This window comes from Tamandua tetradactyla, chromosome 25 (genome assembly GCF_023851605.1).
Source record: "Tamandua tetradactyla isolate mTamTet1 chromosome 25, mTamTet1.pri, whole genome shotgun sequence".
NCBI lineage: Eukaryota > Metazoa > Chordata > Mammalia > Pilosa > Myrmecophagidae > Tamandua > Tamandua tetradactyla.
Window position 1 is genome coordinate 26,056,374 of NC_135351.1, and position 20,711 is coordinate 26,077,084.

Consider the following 20,711-nt stretch of genomic DNA (forward strand, 5'->3'; position numbering starts at 1 on the left):
TGCATCCATGGCTGATTACATCAGCAGTTGACCAAGAGGAGTGTCTTCTGCAATGAATGACTTTTAATCTAATCATCTGAAGGTTCCTTAGGAGAATTCGGAAGAGAGAATCTCCAGTCAGCCAGCCTCCTCTGGGGAGTTTATTGAGGACCTTCCTTGGGACAGTTAGCTCACAACCTGCCCTATAGATTGTGGACTCTTGCATCCCCACAGTTGTATGAGACACTTCCAAATCTTATATTCATAGATCTCGCCCATTGGTTCTGTTTCCCTGAGAACCCTGACTAATACAATGACCATTACTAAGCCCAATAAAGATTATTTGAAAAAGTTTGTCTAACTTTCTCAATTAAATCTCATTGAAACCATCTTTGTGACCCTCTTCTCAAATAAAACAAAATAAAATAAAATGACATTTTATTTGCTTTATGACAGTAGATGAAGAACAAAGAAGAATTTCCTGATATCCTCCTTTATGATAATAACTTGATAAGATATCTGGAAAACATCCTTTGATTTTTTTTTTAAGTATGGGAGTTAGAATCAAGCAAGGGAAAGAAAGGATAAAATAAAAGATGGAAAAATGTGGGTGTTTAATACTTCCTTTGTTATAAAGACTTTATATTACTTAAACAAGCCAAATCTTTTTTAAAATCAGCAGAAATTCACATAACATAAAATTTACTATTTTAAAATGTACAGTTCAGTGATTTAGTACATCCACCATGTTGTGCAACTGCCACCTCTATCTAGTGTCAAAATACTTCCTAGCCCCATATGGAAACTCCTGTGACCATTACGCAGTCACTTCCTAGTCTTCCTTCCCTCCAAACTGGCTATCACCAATCTGCTTTCTCTCTCCATGGGTTTTTCTGTTCTGCATGTTATGTATAAATGACATCACACACTACATGACATTTTGCATCTGACTTCTTTCACTTAGGATGCTATCTTCAAGGTTCATTCATATTATAGCACATGGTGGTTTAAAGCTCTAGGTACCCAGAGACACATGTTCTTAAAGTTAATACATTCCTGTGGGTATAAATCCCATTGTGAGTAGGATTGCTTGATGAAGCTAGTTCAGTGAAGGTGTGACCCACCTCATTTAGGATGGGACTTGATCCTATTTCTGGAATCCTTTATAAAGAGAATGAACACAGAGAGAGAGAGAAAAAAAGCCATGGAAGTTAAGATGCTGGCAGCAACCAGAAGAGAAGCAAGAAACAAACAGATGCCACCATATGCTTTGCCATGTGGCAGAAGAGCCAAGAAAAGCCAAGTAGCCAGTCTTCAGAAAGAAACCATCATCTTGATGACGCTTTGATTTGGACATTTTCTTTTTTTGGCCTCAAACTGTAAGATAATAAATTCCCATTGTTTATGCCAATCAATTTTATGATGTCTGCTTTAACCAGCCTAGAAAACTAAAACAGCATATCAGTATTTTTTTTCCTTTTTATAGCTGAATAATAACCCACTGAAAAATGTATTCGTTTTTCATTTATTCCTACAAGCATGGTGGTTATTAATAGAGTACCGTGTGAACAGAATCTCAAATTTCTCTGGTTCATTGTCCTCACCTGAATTCTATGACCCAATGCCTCAAATTTTCCTCCACTTTGTTTCTCAGTTTTCCAAGGACGACTCAAATTCTGCTATACTGAGGGTAGGCACTGTACAAGAAACCACTTGAAGAGGCTCCTAATCTTTGCTGATAACATCTTGGCCAAATCACTAGAAATGCAGTGATTTGCATTTAGGTCGCTAACCTAAGTTAGGTTAGCCCAAACTTAGTCTTCCCAGTGCTGGAGCCACAATGCTTCTTAAGAAGAAATGGCTTTCCCCATTTAGTATCCCATCTTTCAAGTGGGTAGGTAAAAAGATACTTGCTACTGTGTGTCACAAAACAAAAAGAAGTCCTTGATATGGTACCATCATATTTTTTCTCTTCCTAAGGGTTGGGGAAACATCCACCTGACCCATTCCCACAATTCAACCTCAGTGACAAATTCCTTCTTGCAAATGAACTCATGGATGTGAGAGTAAGTGAGGTTGCTGGGCATGCCGACTCAAAAGACACAATGAGACAGAACTAAATGATATATTTAGCCATGAACCAAAGGCACCATAAATAGATTTTTGTGGGATCACTAACAGAACTTTAATTTCAGTAAGAAATAAGTAAGAGGGAAAATGAATATTCATAAAAAAATGACCTTTCCAGTAAAAAGAAGAGAAATAGATGCATATATAAGTAAGTTCTTTGGCATTAGCCATGATTTGTGCCCCAAAATGAGTTCAAAACATATTTTATATGGTTCCAGTATTTTACGGACTTACATGTGATCAGATTGCTGGGGAGGAGGGGAGTGATGATGGTGGAGTTCGTTGATTTTAGAATGACATAAGCAAATATGCTGAATGTCTTTTCAAAACTATAAACATCTGGAGCAGATGTAAAAGTGAGCTTTATGTTTAAGCCTTATGTTTTTTTCTTCTCCATATTTAGGCAAAAATTTACATCCGCATCTTAGTCTTCATAAAGATCAAAGAAAATTTAGTAGTTTTCAAAGAAAAAGCAGTAGTTCAAGAGACAGTCCTGTCTTTTTATATCTGATGATAAGTGAAATCTTTTTAATACTAACTCTTGTGCTTCAGGGATTTTTTTTCCCCTTGTGCTTCAGTTTTACTCTTCCTTAATACATATAAATATGGTGATAATCCTTACAATGCATATGATTGCTTTTCAATTATTCGGACTAATGTAAGAAAAAGTAAAAATGAGGTTAACAAAAATTCTTAATAATTTTATTTTAGCTTTAAAATATTCAGGTTTGCAAATTTGTATTTTTGTTTTACTGTTTCCTGAGCCACTGTTTCAAATGACTTGGAGTCTTTGAATATACTCAAAGAGATACACAGAAGGTAATGAATAAATTCCAATATAATGTCCTCAAGGTAACTATTATTTAAGCATATACCACCATTCTCCTGTTGTTCATTTCAGATTTTAACATTTAATTCCTCTTATTTTTATTCAGACTTTTTGTGTTTGTTTCCTAAAGAGAAAGAATACAGCTGCACAGAGTCTGCATTTATGATATTGGTTAACATCTAAATATTATTATTTAATTATCATTATCATAATATCACCCATCAAATTCAATTAATCTTAACTTCTTTTATATTCCTTTATGTCCTTTTTGCCAATTATTTAATTATATCAGCTGTTCTACTTGATTTTCTTTTGATGTATTTAAAGTCCTCTTTTTCATCTTATTCTCTCTTAAAAATTAGGGACACAAAGTAAAAAGTTGTACATCTAAAAATATACAAAAATTAAATATGTTAAATGCCTATTTTTTGGCAGCATTAGGGAGGAAAGCAAAAGTTCAAAAAAAAGAAGCTTGAACTTTAATAGCAAGGCTTAACTTAGATTTACTTACTTATTTACTTAAAAATACCCTGACTCATTTCACAAGGAATTGTGAGCTCTCACAAAACTAAACATGAAAAAGAAAAAGAAAACACAAATAAGTGAGAGAAGCAGAGTAAAAGGAAAGTAAGGATGATGCTGTATTAAAGCCCTTGATACAGAAAGTATAAATATATATATAATGTACGCTTTGTAGTTACTAAAGGTAGGTCAAAATTTTGGTCTCAAAACTTTTAGCAGCCAAAGCAAAAAAGGAAACTATTGTCACTTTCAAGATTCATGGTATTTTTAGACTTAAAAGTAAAAATAGAACAGAAAAACATAATTCAGACACAAACCCAAACTAAAACCTGAGAAATGTCTCTCATGGCCTCTCATAAAAAAAGGCATTGAAAAAAGTAACAGAGATATCCCTGTAGGTATAATGGCACATTTTATATTATTGTTTCTCACTGTGCTTTTCAATGCAGATCACTGGCATAACATTATCGTACAATTTTTAGTGAAAACCAATCAAAATGGTGCCAAAAATTTGGTTCATTGTTCAGCTCTTGTATGCCTTGGTTTAATGCAAAGATAAAGTAAAAATACATAAAAGAATATATATTCTTTATACATATATAAAAGAAGTGAATTTTTAGAGCCCATAAGACATACACAAATAATTCCCCATGGCCTACTTTTTAAATAAGGATTAGCAAGGAGTTAATTATTTAAGTTTGTCAGTCTTACTGATTAAGGATTGAGTCATATTCCTTAAAACTCAATCAAACAAAAATAGGGTCTTCACAGACCTTACTTACCTGAGATAGAATAGGTCCTACTCTTAAGGAATGATGTGGAAAAGAAATAATATGTCAGCCCAAAGGAATAGCTGGAATCTCTCTTTCTATTCAGGGCCTATCAGCCTTCAATAGACACCATTCTGATGTACCTGTGTGGATAGCTGCAGCCTTCTATGGGAGAGATAACTCACATTTCAGGAGAAGTAGTGCTTCTGATGTTAACTAAAAGTAGGCATCGATACCGATGTCTGTTGCGTGACTTACGTTTCGATAGAAAGCTTTGTTTTAGTTTATTTGAGGTCAAAACACTAATCATGTTTCATAACCACAAAAATGAATTAAAATGCATACAGTACACTCTAAATGTAGTTTTGATTTGCTTGGCTTCCCACAAAAATTTTAAATGAAATGCTGCTACTCTTTTGCCAAACACATCAACTATTTGGTCAAATCAATTTGGGGGGGAATCCGGAGAATGTTCCATTGCTTTACAAGTTGTATATTTAGAGCAAAGAGGACGCTTGCGCCTTCTCACCCTCTCACCAAGAAGGAAATGCTGGAGAAGAGAATTCTCTTGGAAAAAAATTTCCAGGTCTGTGTTCTCAAGGAAAAATAAAGGCCTTCTTTGCTTCCTCATCTCACTTCCAGGGCCACACAGCAGTTTTTTTCCATTGCTTCTCCACCCCATCCCACCCCGTAACCTCTCATCCTCACAATACTGAAAGAGTTTAAACAAAAATGACTTTGTTTGGCTTTACAGAATTAACACAGCACTCAGGTTTACTTCTAATTGAATGCAGATGTTTTCTAAGCAGAGAAAAGCCTCCGCTTTGTATGCATAATGCTTATACTGCCCTAAAGAAGAGAAGGGAATCTGAAATTAGCAACTTTTTAAAGCCAAGTCTGGCTAAGTGCCACACACAGACTTTCTTTCTTTTCTTTTTTTTCTTTTCCAAGGGAACACAAACAGAAGGTCTTTCAAAATGTATACTGGAAGGGCCACCAGGTTTCTAAGAAAAAAAAATTTTTTGAAATCAAACCTATCAGAGTTGTGGAAATGTATCACTGTCTCCCCTCTGCTCTCTGCCCTCAGAAATAAAACATTAAAAACCTCACAAAAATGTTGCCCTCTGCACAGCACAGCAGCAAAACTTTGGAGGGAAAGAGGTCAAGTCAAGGGTGCTATTTTGCTTGAGTTGCTGACTAGGACAAACTTGCGAGCAAGTGGATGAAGAAAAGGACACTCTGTGTTCTTTCAATTCCTTCAACAGTTTGCCACTACAGATACAACAACCTTCCAGAATTCCTTCCAGACTCAACGCTGTTTATATGTCTAGAACAGCAGGCTCTGGGGCTGATGATTTCAGTTTTTTACAAAAATCACTTTGATCATCATCCACAACCTCATAATTAGGCATTCTGTGCAATATCTGCGTTCCTGAGGCCTGGCCACAGGACTGGTGAGAGAAGAAATGCACAGACGTTGGATCTTCGTGTTTTAGAAAGAGTCTGTGTTTGTCTTGTTGTCTTCTTTTCCCATTGGTGAAAGAATTCAGGACAACGAAGCTAACTTTTAAAATGTCTGATTACAACTAATGTGAAAATAAGTCATTCCCAGAAATTACATTAATGGGTTGAGAACAAAAATGTGTACCTGGATGGAGGGTAATAAGGTCAAAGAGCATAAGAAAGGTCAGCCCCTGATTTATAGTTAGGTTTGGATTTGGATAAATATCCATGTAAAGAAGAGCATTCCTTACCTTCAACCGGGTTGCCAGCCCGTCACCTAACCCATAGACACGAGAAGTAATTCTAACCCAGAGCTCTTTTGGTGCCCTGACAACCATTGGGTTCTTATGGATTTCAATAACGTATTTGAATTTCATATAAGTTTGCCTGCAGGCATAGCATTTACTGGGTTTTCATAATCTAAAAACTGTTGGCCAGACACAGATGTTACCTTCATGGGATTCTTTTCGAGGGTTAGGTTATAATCCTCTTTCTAGGCTAAGCATCCTCTGCAAAAGCATATCGTTGAGAATAAGGCTTTTGGGGAGAGAATAAAGGTAGAAACATTATCTCCATTTTTTTTTTTTTTTGCAATTTACAATAGCCCTACCATATAAGGAGGTTCCATTACAGTGCCAAAGTAGATTACAACTCTAAGAAGTTAGAAATCAAATCTGACTTTTAGAGATTTAATTCTTCCTTTGCTCAAACAATGTATACGGAAAAAAAGAATCCTTCCTGCAGAAATATTATGTGAGGCACTTTCACAAAGCCACTTGACTGTTAGCCTTATATTTTCTGTTGTGGAATGATGCTGGGCAACATCATAAAGAGAAAAGAGGTCTTATAAGCTAAATATGGTAGGCGGCCCATATTTAATGTGAATGTTCTGTTTATTAGGCCATTCCAGTGCTAGGAAAAAGTCATGAAAGAATAATCCCATGTCTTTTTTTGGAGGGTGGGGAGGGGCATTGAAAGAAACTGTCATTAATAAAGTACGTATTATCTCCAGAAACAAATGTGCAAAAAACTCTGAAGTTGCCTTAATAATAAGATAATCTCTCTAGAGTTGGGAATTTTTCATAGACTCAGTCCATCTCTAGATCTGTGAAAAGATTTGGGACTTTAATGATAAATAATTGCTATACTATCTAAAAGTAAGTTACAATATGGAAGTGGAGAGAAAAGAATTGTCAGAGATATGAGAAATATGGAAATAATTTGGCTTGTCCACAAAAATCATCTGCCATGAATGTTCTTAAAGATTCAAAGAGGTAAAACATCTAGATGTCAGTGTATCACACCTATCTCACCTGCTTCTTTACCAAGCAAAGGTCAAGCTGAATATAGGTGCACAAAATTTAAATATATGTAACATTAAAAAAGAAAAAAACAAAACCACCTGCAAGCCAAACCAACACTTCCTTCCTTCAAAATGCAAAGGAAAAGACGATTATTTTCACACTAGGCATCCACACTAAAATAATGGTAGAAAAGACTTGAATAATCTGTCATTGAGGAACACATTTTATGCCTTTAGCAACCAAATAGACTAACCCAGACCATGGAACTAGGAAATAGTTCTATTTCCCTTCCATAAAGTACCAAAAAGCTTGAATATACATAAGGGTGCAGATCAGGGTATTCACTAGGAAAAAAAACCTTCCTGTACTACTGTAGAAGTTTTTTATTAAGCAATTCCAAATATATTTATTGTTCTGCTTCTTTTTCCTTGGTTTCTAGTCACTATTATTTACAGCTTGCCTTATTTAGTAACCTCCAGAGCATATAGGTAATAGCTTTTAACTAAATAATGTCTGGTTTTAAAGGGAATTCTTCGTGTGATATTCTCAGGTTATCTTGTAATTGATTGTTTTTAATGGATAGGTCTTTCTGTTTAACCAAGGATTTCTGACCTTTAAGACTGTTAGTATTTCCAGGTGGTATTTACTCTGTTGATCTCTTGCTTTCATTGTTTCTTTGCACTCTTTGTGTGTAGTTTTCTGTGTTTAAACTAGTTATTCCATGCATTTGAAACTAAACACTTAATCTTGATGTGTGTACTGTCTGGCCCATGTCTATGGAAGCACTCTCCTAATGGATTAGAGCAGTGCTGAAATCTGGTCTCAGATAAAAGTGTCTTGTTGTTGAGGGAAAGAAGCAGTCACTCCATGTGGCTTAAAAACTTTGGTTTATTTTCTATTTGATTTTTGGTTTATTATATCTAATTATATCAGACCTTAGCACTTTAGTCATTCACTGAGAGGAAAGGAAAAGAAAAAAAATCCTACAAGATCGTTGCACTATGAATTATTTTCTCCTTTCCAGAAATGTTAAAAGGAAAAGTGATACACTTAAAATATTGCTACTCATTCCCCAAGGATAATACCAGGTTATAAATTACCTGCCAGGTGGCTTGAGGGCAAATCTGATAGGTTGGGATAGCTTTGGGAGGATGTAATATTTTACTAGAGAAATCAAGTTTTGAAAAAATGCTGAAGGAGGTTTTAAAGGAGAGAATCAACCAAAGGGATGTCTGAAAGTGGAAAAGGTCAATGGATCCTTTTTATCTCAATAATTTATTCTGTGTTTATGGAATGGCTGTATCAGGTTAAACCTCAGATTTGCATTAACTGGAGTTACTATGTCCACTCCCTGCTCTCAACCACCTGCCTGAATCCTTGTCCAATGTCATGGTCCCTGTAGTAAGAAGGCTGTCTTCCCAGAGACTGGAATAATGACTGATCCACTAGACATTCAAGTGGATCTTACCTATCCTTCCAAAATCACTCCAGTCGTAGCCAAGTGATCCCATTTTCAGAGGGCATGAAAACCTCAGAGGACCCTCCTAAGTAAAAAAGCAATAATCAAAACTGAGGTACTTAAGAAGTTCCAGCAAGCAGGAAAATGCAGCAAATATTCCATTTACTGGCTTTCAAAAAAAGAGAGTCTTAGCACCAAAGTACACTTAAGAAAGAAAAATCAAGACAGTATAGTAGAAGCAAGGGGAGGAGGGAATATAGAGTAAAAATTCCCTCTGAGCCCACAGAAAGCAATAAGAGTTCTCATTTAACCTCCGAAAATGACTTGAGAATCACTTGTACTTTGAAACGATTCTAAATTACAAACTAATTTCCCAGTGGGATATGTTGATGGCCTACTGTACCCAGCATAAATAATGAGTTTGCAGCCAGGACCCCAAATAAAGCAATGCTCATTCGTAGAATTTATGATCAAGTACTTCCCCCCCCCCATCCCCCCCTCATCTGACATTGCAATGTTAATGCTTCCAGTTAGAAGTTTTACTGTGTCAGCAGGTGAATTCCCTGGCAGTAAGTCAAGCCTTAATGGAACCTGCCGGTTGGGATGATTATACTTCTGCAGTGTAAAACTCTGCTGTCAGTTTTAGGCTTCTAGAATACATGGGGACAGCCTACTCGGTACCCTGATTGCAGGTGCTCTTGACATTGACTTTAATGCTACACTTTGTCCACCACAAAGTAAAATTTCTATCTTATAAAGGATTTTAGAACTGTAAGATACAATGAGATCCAGTCAAGCCTTTTTTATATAGGGAAGAAATCTGAGGCTAGAGGGATTAAGTGGCTGGTTAGATGATACACATTAATAAGTGGACCCTAATCTATGAACCTCCTACTCCTTCAGTGCTCCTTTCCTGTCTCTTGCAGATGTTGTCTTTTGTTGGAAAAAAAAAGAAAATGCAATAGCTTCTATAAATGTGTTTACGAAAACTTGACAAAAATATGAATCTCAGCTATCATTTAACAATAGAAAGCAAAGCATAAAAGCTGGTACATCTGAACATCCAGTCCTTTCTGGCTGTGAAACAGACATCTAATATGACAAGTCTACAAGTGATTACAATATTTTACAAGGTTTAATCCCTCAAATTTAAAGACATTACTTTAAGTCACTAAAAGGTTAATAAGTTGTCTGTAAACAGCTGAGGATGGGTAGCAAGGAGGTGGGTGAAAACTGATGGTCCTGACCTGCCTTTCCATAATGGAGCAATCCCTTTGAGTCAGAAGGAATTGATGTTTCTGAAAAAAAGCCTAGTCTGCTGTATGGCTTAGTAAATTGTAACCTGGTATGCATGGCCATGTCTCTTTGAGATTACTCATGGAAGTCTACACTCTGGGGCACATATGGCTTCCTCTCCAAAAATTATTTGCTATTAAACCCAGAACTATGCTACATGATGTGGCTTCTGCCCCTCAAGTATAGTCCAGCTATACCACCCTCCTTATGCATTCCAGGACTGACATAATTTACAAATAGTGTTGCTTTATTGCATCTTCTTCATCAGACTCCCAAGCTGATGAGTAAGATCTGAATTTTATTCTATCAAGAAGATCAGTGCCACTGCTACAAAGCCTCCCCACCTAGGCTTGCAGTGCCAATCAGTGATGCTTCCTATAGTGGTTCCTTATCTTCTTATTTACATGTAAAATTTCAATCAACCCTTCTTTCCAATGATTTACCCTCCAACCTCATTCTCCATAGATGAGCATCCCTTTCCACAATCTGCTACTAATCTCAAGCAATCTGTTTCCAAAGTCATTGTCCTCTCCTTATCTACAATCAGTTCCTTTATTGTCTGTATTATACCACATTTTCCTCTAAGGAAAGGAAATGCTGCTCACATTAGCAGTTTCCTTTCAGAAGGTAAACATGTTCAGTTCTCCCAGACTTAAGAGTCAAAAGGAAAACAGAAACAGAAACAAAAGTCTCACTGTACCACGCATTTCCCTTTAGCTATTATTCTGCCAAATTTCTAAAAAAAAAAAGCACCTTATACTCCTAGTTCTGTTTCTATTTCCACACCTACACTGTGAACATGCACCTCTGCCCACCCCATATGACACCTCTTTACCAAAATTGTCAATGCCTTTCCAGAAGCTAATACCAAAAACAGGTTTAATTCTTCATCCTACTAGTCTTCTCTGCCAAGTTTGGCCTTGGACAATCCTATGTCTTGTAATCCTTTTCATAACCATTTATTTCATATCTTTTCATAACCAGTTATTTCATAACCCCTCCTTTTTGTAACTGTCCCTTCTTCTGGTATCAGTGACACCTTAGCCCAATTTTCTGGTATCTGTTCTTGACAGCTCTCAGGAAGTTCCTATTTCTATCTCTTAATGATCAGTTCTCCTAGGATTCCAATCCTTTCCTTGGTTTCTTTCCCGTTCCACCCACTCTCTTTGGGTGAAAACATGGCTTTTATATCTGCAGCTACTGTCTTCATGAGACAGCACCTAAATCTGAATTTCTAATACAGACTTGTCTTCCATGCAGTAGATCGATATATTCGACTGTTAACTAAATTACTGTATCAGGTAATGCATCTAAATGGATACAAATGTAAAGATAGCCCCTTCTTAGATAAATATCCCTGCTCCTTCTGTGTTCCTCTTCTAGATGAAGGGAATATTCATCCACCTAGTTGTCCCAATTGGGTAATCCTTTCCTTCTTCCTAACCCTTATCTTTTTTATCTTAATATATCATGGATCTACTATTTCTTCACTATCTCAGCTCCACTGCCTTACTTCAGACCAGTACAGCTCTCTCCCAGATTATGGATTACTCAAAAAGCAAACTGAGTAGTTTCCCTGCCTTCAGTCATGCCTTCCTCCATTCCATTCCCCTGATCCAGAAGTGAGATGAATAAACATTTTTCAAAGACTTCCTACTACTAAGATTAAAAGCCAAACTCCTTAATGTACAGAAAGCTCTTTCTCATTTCCTGCCTCTCAACTCACAGTCTGAAAGACATACCACCTTTCCTGCTGCTCCTAAAAGTCTCTTCCTCCCTCATCTCTCTAGAAATCCCTACATATGGGACACTCTATCTGAATGTCTCTTGCAATCGCTGCACTTGACTATATCTGAGCTGTCACTCCCTCCAGAAAGCTCCCATTGACTACCTCTTCCCAACTCATGGATTATGGACCCATGCACTAAACTCCCATTGCCCCACATACATAGCTCTACCATTACATTTACACATAGTATTGCCCCTGGTGTTTATCTCCTTCCTTCTCTATATGCTATCTGAGGCAGCAGGAAAGGAAGCGTGTCTTTCAACACTACATCACACTACTGCCTGGCCCATAGTAAATACTCAATAAAAGCTTCCTTAGGGACTGGATGGTCATATATTTAAAGGAAAGTATTGCCATTTTGATCATATATTTCATGCATAAGCTTTTAAAGGGTTTTTAACATTTTTGTGCAATTATATGCTCTTGCCAATAGAGTTGTTGCATGTCACAAAATATCAAACAGAACACTGACATTTATTTCCAGTTCTTCTCACCTAGCTCTGTGAGCTAAGAAACATATTAAGGATTCATTATTTCTCAGGAACTTTTTTTGTCACTCTTTACTTACTTATTTTATTTTTTTCAACAACTTCATAGATGCTGTTGGTATTATTGTTGTCTCCATTTTGCATATGAGAAAAATCAATGCACAAAAAAGAAACTGTGGGGATTAGAACGTGGATAATGTGCCTCCAGAGCCCTGTTCTTAACTGCTATGACATATTCCAAAGATCAGTACTCACAGGGCCTTGAGGTTGTGTTTCTTCCTGGCTTCCCCTTCCATCCCTCTGTTCATTTTCCTGTCTACTCCTCACAGCATGGATTTCACAATTATATGACATCATTAGCAATATTTCTTCCAACTTAAAGGTGATGTTTCTTCCCCCAAATGGCCTGGCTTTGTCCCTGACACTGCATCACATGTATATAAGGCAGGAAAATTGTTTTTTGGAACATTAAGAAAAATGGCTGCAAATGAGTTCAAAAGTGACAAACACTATTAGAATCTAAAAATGCTGGAACATTCCCTTCAGAATCCATGAGGCAGTACAAAGATGTTTATAAAGAACATCTATGCAAAAAGTTCTAAAATAAGATATCCAGTTTGTCTAATAGTGACAAACACTATTAGAATCTAAAAATGCTGGACCATTCCCTTCAGAATCCATGAGGCAGTACAAAGATGTTTATAAAGAACATCTATGCAAAAAGTTCTAAAATAAGATATCCAGAGGTGGATATTCCTTCTGTATTTTTTTTTTTTGCATTTATTGACAGAATTGCGGGTGAAAATATGTCCCGTGTCAATAACGTGATGGACTCTTGCTATGTTCATATAACTCCAGTATCACATAATCCCCAAACTTCCAATTATTTATAAAATCTTTGAAGATAAGGTAAGATATTAATATTCTAAAACATACTCTTCTAAGTGCTGAATGCTTTCCAGAGTGTTATGACTTGTGTCAGGGTAATGGTGATGGCAGGGAAAAATCTGTTCATTTGTTTATGCCTACCAGTTGAAATCAAAGTAAACTATCATCTAACATAATTCAGTTGACTCTGTTCTAAAATACCTGCCTCCAACATGAAGCAGGATTTCATATTTACAGAAAATATTTATTCCAACCTGCAAGCAATAGTATACTGGCTCTTTGTTTCATACTGCTAAATCACCATATTTAGATAGGTTAGTAATGCCAAGTCAGTGTTTCATACTACTAAATCACCATATTTAGGTAGGTTACTAAGGCCAAGTTAGGTGTCTTTCAACATATGGTAAGAATGAAGAGTGTCATGGAAAGTATTATAAACTCTTAGAAAAGCTGCATTTGATTCTATAAACCTGTAATGGGTATCAGTGGGAGAGCAGCACAGTCGGCATTTACCAACATTTGGCCAAGCATGTGGTAATTCACATCTGCCCACTGGTTAACCTGGATTGGTCAGCCTGGATTCATGACATTGTGGTCTGGCTAAATTCTTCAAAAGAGGGTGAGGAAAGTAGGCACACAGTTATACAGTCTACACATTCACTCGATTGCCAAGTGGAAAATATGAAGAAATTTTTTTGTCTGAACTGTGGCCATGTCCTGTATCCTTTGCTGGTGTTCAAAGTCAGATTACTACATTCCTCTTAACTGATTACTTAGTTAAAAATAAGTGTTTGCCCTTTCACTTTTATGGCTAATGTATAAGTGTAAAGGCTGCTGCAGCTGTTTCATCTTCTTTCCCTCCTCTTCCTCCTCTTCTTCTGACAGAAAGAATAGTTTTATTATTTCACTTATTTTTTTTATAAGCATTCATTACCTTTATATACAACTTATCCATCACTGGGCTAGGCAATAGGATTGCAAATATAAAGGTAAAACCTCTCTTCTCAAGTGAGTTTCAATCTCTTAGATGAAACACAAAATAGGTCACAGTGGGATATGATAAGTGCTTTAGCAGTAATATGAATAAATCCTATGGAAAACAAAAAAGAAATCAGTGTAAATTCTTGGTGTTTAAGTGGAGTGCCTGAGAGAACTCTTTGGCTGGATCTGAATAGGTGAATAGAAGTTTACCTGAAAGGGAGGTTGCCTTCTATGCAAGTACAGAAATACCAAGTGCTAAATGATCTAATGGGTCTTTCACCTTCTGTTGTTACAGTGGAGGGTGATGGGGGTGTTGGGGAAGGGTGCAGAATGAAGGAACTTTGCACCTGAATCAAAGGACAAACATTGGAGGTTTATATATATCAGCCCATCATAGGCTTGAAGGATAAGGTGCATTTGCAAAAATTTCAAGGCACTGAAAAATATTTGTGCTTAATGGTTACAAGCATTGCTCAGATTTATCAAGTTTGGAATCCAAAGAATTATCAAGACAATACATGGGAAGCATTATGTCCAAAGCATTGTGTCAATACTGCAACACAGTCATTCACGCAGAAGAATAGACGCTAAAGCCATAAAATTATAATAACGAAGAAAAATCTGAACAGAGACCATAACGCAAGAACCCTTATCCTGTTCCTTCCAAGTAAGATTACCAATACCAAGGTGGAGAGAAAACACATTTAATAGGTTGCGATTATACCTGAAAATTCCTTACAAAACATTTTATGTATGGACACAAAGGCTGATGGTATAATGTTTAGCTGCACATTTCTTGGCATGTGGACCAAGAATATATTTATATATATATGTATGTATGTATATATATATACAGAATGGATGAATACATAAATATATAGAGAATGAATGAATACATTATTGCTTATTCCGTAGTTTCCCCCCTTACTAACCCTTTATTGGTTATTACAAATGCTAAGTTAAAAGATACCTTTCAGCTCTTAAATCAAGGTCCTAGATGTGAAAGAACCTACCAAGCACACATGCAGCTTTAGCTGCATTTATATATTCATATATTATAAAACAAAGGCTGTTTTATAATTCTCTATCAACAAATGTTGAGTTATTCCATTGCATACACCATAGAGAGAGGTGGTGGAATGGGCTATTTCAGTTTGGAAGATCTCTTTTCCTACAGTCGTTGCCTTTCTGTAAATATAGCTTAAAGTGACAAAAAACATTATCTAGGTTTGTTAGAGTCTCATGTTGGTTACTGTTTTGGTGAGAGAAGAGTTTATCTGAGAGTCAGACAGCTGTGGTGGGTGATATATTTATAATGACTCCTGTGACAAAAGATGCTTGTATGCTTCATCTTTATTAATCACTGCTGGAGATGCTCTTCAAAGACTGGGCCATGTTAAAGAATGAAGAGAGGTATTCTAAGCCATTTTAGAGATAAGGGGAGAATTGAAAAGCTCGCAATGATCTGCAAACACTACCAGAAGATAAGTTAAGTTTAACAGTATTCACCAAGATTCCAGATAGCAAAAAGCTAAAATAACCCAAATGTGATTGTGATATTTACCATTATTTAGATGATTGACTTAGAGTGGATTGAATGTTGCCCCTCCATCCTGCAGAAAAAGAATATATATATATATATGTATATATTCACTTCCTAACTCTAGGAATCTGTGATTAGTGACCTTATCCGGAAAAAGCGTCTTTGAAGATGTAATTAAATTGAGGATCTTGAGAGGTCATCTTGGAGTATCTAGGTAGGCCCTAAATAAAATCACAAGTGTCATTAAAAGAATCAGAAGAGAAGGGGAGAAGGCCATGAGGAGAAAGGGAGAGGATGAAGTTATGCAGTCATAAGTTAAGAAACACCCAGGGTATACCAAGAAATGCCTGGAGCCATTAGATGCTGGAATGGGCAAGAAAGGATTCTTCTGGAGAGTCTTTGGAGGAAGTGTAGCCCTGCCAGCACCTGGATTTCAGATTTCTAGCTTCCAGAACTGTGAGAGAATGAAGTTCTGTTGTTTTATGCCCCCAAGTTTGTGGTACTTTACTGTAGCAGCTGTTGGAAACTAATACAGGCTAGATATAACTTTTGATTCTTTCTGAATCACAGAATAAAAATTAAATTCAGGACAATTTTGTTGTTAAATATGTTTAATAATTTCCCATTTGTTTGAATTTTGGTAAATCATTGTTCTCAATCATATAGATGTTACTCATTATTTCAGAGAAATATTTAGTTTCTATTGTCTGACAGATGGTATGCTAGATGCTGGGGGTGGAAATAAATTAAGATTGGTCCATGCCCTCAAGAAGCTTAAAATTTAGAGTATTAGAACTGGAACTCTTTCTTTGTTTTAACCTGATCCATCTGAGTAAGATGATGAGTTCATAGCTGGTGTGTAAAATGATGGAGGAAAGGAACATTAGAAAGGGTGGCAGGAATACAAAAGGTCTTCTATAACTTATATTGATAGAGGCAAATTATTTTTTTAGAAAAAAAAGTCTATATTTTCCGTCAAATTGAAAACCTGCTACTAAAATACCTTATATTAGAACTGTTTCATGGCCACTTGGTGGTAAGGCAAAATCCAGATTCAAGGCAACTGAAACATTAAACTCAACTTAATTGTTCTTTCTCCTCTTAATACTGCCTATTAACATTTTGTGATTGGAATTTTTCCTATCTATCTTTTCTTGAATCGTGTGCATATAGTGGATGCAAACTATTGTCACTCCATCTTTTTAGTCTTCTCTCTGCTTTGCATTGACACACACAAAAAGAAGAAATGATAGCTCAATCATACATTTAGTGATATGGGTTCCTTTTATTCCATGTACAAAGTCTTCCGTCTGATTTCAAACTGATTTACTCACTATTATATAGAGAACACACACACACAAGTATAAAATTGATAATAATTGTGAAAGTTGGGTTGCATTTTTTTAATATTCAGAGTAATCTTAAATGTAAAGATTCTCTTGTATCAATAATGGAAAAAATCAAATGTACCAACTTAGAAAATGTTGGTTCTTGATATCTTTCCAAAGCAGTGTGGCATTCAGGCTTCTCCCTCACAGCTTTTTAACAGGCACCAGAACTGCAAGACTAAGGGGCACCATTCACATCATAAATCTATGAAGACTACACTCCTTGAAGGTGTGCGAGGTATGGCCGGGTTGGGTTTGTACAGTGGCCATTGGGTAGAGCCCTCATGAGAGCTCTTTTCTATTTACCCCTTTATTAACTGAATAAATATATTTATTTATTTTACGTGCACAAGATAGTGATAAGCCATATGGGAGAGACCTGAAGGCTTCAGAGAACTTGTGGTTCATACAAATGTGAGGATCTGTGAAATATTTACAGGGAAAAAACCTCACTAATTGTCAAGAAGAAATGGAAGTGAATAACAGACAGAAGGTATACTTTCCCCTTAAATAGAAGAATCTTAGATATAAAAACAGGCTTGTTTTGTTTTTTGTTTTTTGTGCTTTGTTTGGGTCTTAAAAGAAATAAGAGCCACATATATAGTTCGTCTAGCCAACTTAGATTAAAAAAACAGTCTTGTTTTGTTTTTGTTTTGTTGTGCTTTCTTTGGGTCTTAAAAGAAATAAGAGCCTCATATATAGTTCGTCTAGCCAACAGGTTTCCACCTATTTGAATAAAGTATGTTAAAGTCAGCCAAACTTTATGCAAATGCAAGAGACATTCATGACTATCTATGAAACCCATATGAAAAAGTCTAGCTGTTTCTGCCTAATTTTCAGTGAAAACACAGAAGCATTGATAAGCCAATTAATGATGGAATATATATTTATACAACTTTCTAGTTACTGCTATGAATCACAACCATTTGCCTAGCCATGACCTTCTTTAAATAATGGAATATTTGCAAAATCATCTGTGCTTCCTTTATTATTCAGCCTTCACCTTCATAGTTGGTTGAAAATCATAATGGTTTTGGACCACAATGGGGCCACGTTAGACCAAACTCATATTAGAAAAGTGGAATGGTATTTATTGGACATCAGAATGTTTATTGTTTTGGGCATAGTAAAATTTTTAAACTGTGATGCTAGAGAAGAAAGTAAACATCAGAGTACATAGGAAAGTCAAATGCTCAGACATAAGACAGAGTGACCAAAAGGTGAATTTAAAAGAAAGGGAGGGTAAACAGATGTTTTCAAGGTACTTTATTTATGTTTGAAATAAATAAATAAATCTCATTTCAAATGGCATTTTCTTATTTCATTTGATTATTTGTTTAAGGATTTAATTTACCTTCCCAGTAGTTAACATGATTAGAAGAACTTAGGACTAGAAAACAGAGGCTGTTTTATAATTCTACATCAACAAATATCAGTACATAATTTAGGAAAAGGCTGTTTCTGTAGCTCAACCGATGCTCAGAACAGAGCATGTGAAAGTTTTTGTTTTTCTTCCAGTTTCTGAGAAGTGTGACTGAAAGGGCTGCAACCATTTCCTCCTTTATGACAGGGAGATAATACCAGTGTCTGTCCCTGGGCCAGTATGAGATTAATGCAGTCTAAAGCAGGAAGCATAATTTCTTCTAAAGCCATAGAGTTCTTCATGCAGTTTCAAATGGCAATTTTAGAAGCATGGGAAGCAAAGATAATGCTGAAAATATTATGCACTTGATAACCATAGTTTATCTTTTCTCTGAGTAATTTCATTACGAGAAATATGCAGATGAATCCTGAGTGAATTCATTGTTAATGGCGATCCTGTATTTTAAAAAAAGTTTAGTAGCTAATTATGCTTATGGGCATATTATGTTAAACATGTCTTTAAGTATCCTTAATACTGGTGATCTTGTTCACTCATCCCTTTCAAGTTTGAAGTCCTCAGACACAAACCAAGCTATTTAAGAACCAAAACTTAGAACCAAATGGGCTATTACCTCTTTGGTCCTTCCAGAATATAGCTCAAGCTTCCAACTCTCGTGCTCTGATTATTATTATTTTTTAAGATGAGATAACAAAATGTTCACAGTGGATGGAACAGATACTTCTAAACATAAGTAATCCTGCGGGGTCGGTAGCCAAGGTTCCTCGCTCTCCGCCCGCCTGGGGAGGCCGGGGTTTGCTAAGTCCCGGTCTCGAGGGGTCTCCGCGCCAGCGGACGGGGGATGGTGGTGATCAGTCGCCTCCGGGGGGCTCGAGCTGGTTTCGGAGCGCGCGCAGTCAACGAGAGAAATGACGACCACGGGACCAGGAGGAGATAGCAAGTCTGCGTATCAGGACGTTTTTTTGTGGAAGTACAAGGGTTTATATAGTGGTAAGGAGAGGGTGGAAATAACTGGGAGAAGGGATGGTGTTTAATAGTGATTGGTAGGGTAGGATATGTGTTTGTTTCTAATTGGGGTGCGGGGTTTATACGTATGGTTGTATTAACGTGATAATGAGTTAAGCAAGTATGTTAATGAGTTATGCCATATTATAATGTGTGGTTAGCTTTTGTCCTATCAGGTATGAGAAGTAGGATGGTATGAGGTGATATATGCAGTTACTATGCTATCCTATGAAGAGGTAGCTAGCGCGTGGGGTGATATATTTGTCATAGGTTGCTGGGCAGATAGCTAAAAGCTGGGGCCGTTTCTAAAAGAGGAAGTTCGAGAAGAATCTGAAGCCTAAGGTCTAGGAGCATAAGTATGGCTATGTAGACAACATAATCCAAGTATTCTATGGCAATAGCTAGTCATTTCAGCGGAATATTCATGCAATTCATTCAGTGGAAGACAAGCCATTTCTATGCTTGAATAAGTTTGTAGTTGATTAAATTTATGGCACTCCAGATCTTTCTAGGAAATATGCTAATTTCAGAAACTATTTTATGATGGAATGTTCACACATATGCATGCCGTGTGTGTGTGTGTGTGTGTGTGTGTGTGTGTGTGTTAGGGGGAGAGGCATTTAACATGCCCTTCCTATTTCTCCATGATTATTCAGGAAAGCGTTTTTCTGGAGAGCTTTATTTCTAAGCTTCACATGAATACCTGCAGTTTTCAAGGTGAAAATGATTCCTCGTGGATTGGTTTTAACAACAAGCTGGGTAGTGCAAAGTGAAGGGGATTAAGGCAGACAATGTGACCACACACCAATTTCCTCCCTTACAAACCTTTTATATCACTTATCAGAATTTTAATTCCATCGGCTGAGTAATGCAGGTCCCAAGAGCAGAGGTTATGCATGCAGTCACAGGTTAGATTTGCAAGCTGCTTTTTCATTTTATATTGTGCACTGCAATTTCCATAAGCTTCTTTGGCGATGGAGCAAGGAATATTTGAGTTAGTGGGTTAATTATTTTATTTATTTTTTATAGGAAGAGAAACAATGGGTTTTAAAGTTTGTTTACCCATTGCTGGACAAAGGACATCTCTGATTCTTAGGCCCAAATATCTGCAGGCTATCAACTGACATAATATTTCAGAACAGTCACTGGTCCTTCCTACTTCACTGTTTTAGAATGGTTTAAGTTAGGGCATTTAATGATAATTCCTGGAAGGGAGAAGTTCTTTCCTTAGCCTAGCTGGAGTACTCATTGGCAGGCAGCAGACATGGGCTAAGTTAATGTCAATTTCTTTACTTTTTATAAATGCCACCTGTGTTACCAGCATTGATTTGAAGGTGATGTAATTTTCTTGCAAATCCATTAGTTTTATAGGTTTTTGGCAAGCCCCACTGCTGTGTTGATTAGATATAGTAACTGTGTCTATTTAAACAGGGTTTTAAATGCTTGGCTTGACTCT

General features: G+C 36.5%; 1 long non-coding RNA gene across 1 annotated transcript in view; it reads left to right on the forward strand.

Annotated features, from left to right (window-relative positions):
- LOC143668873 (uncharacterized) overlaps positions 1-17,109 on the forward strand; it is a 363,984-nt gene extending 346,875 nt beyond the window's left edge. The window contains exon 5 of the long non-coding RNA XR_013168606.1: positions 17,031-17,109. This is a non-coding gene — a long non-coding RNA (uncharacterized LOC143668873). The remainder of the gene's footprint in view (positions 1-17,030) is intronic.
- The last annotated feature ends 3,602 nt before the right edge of the window (positions 17,110-20,711 follow it).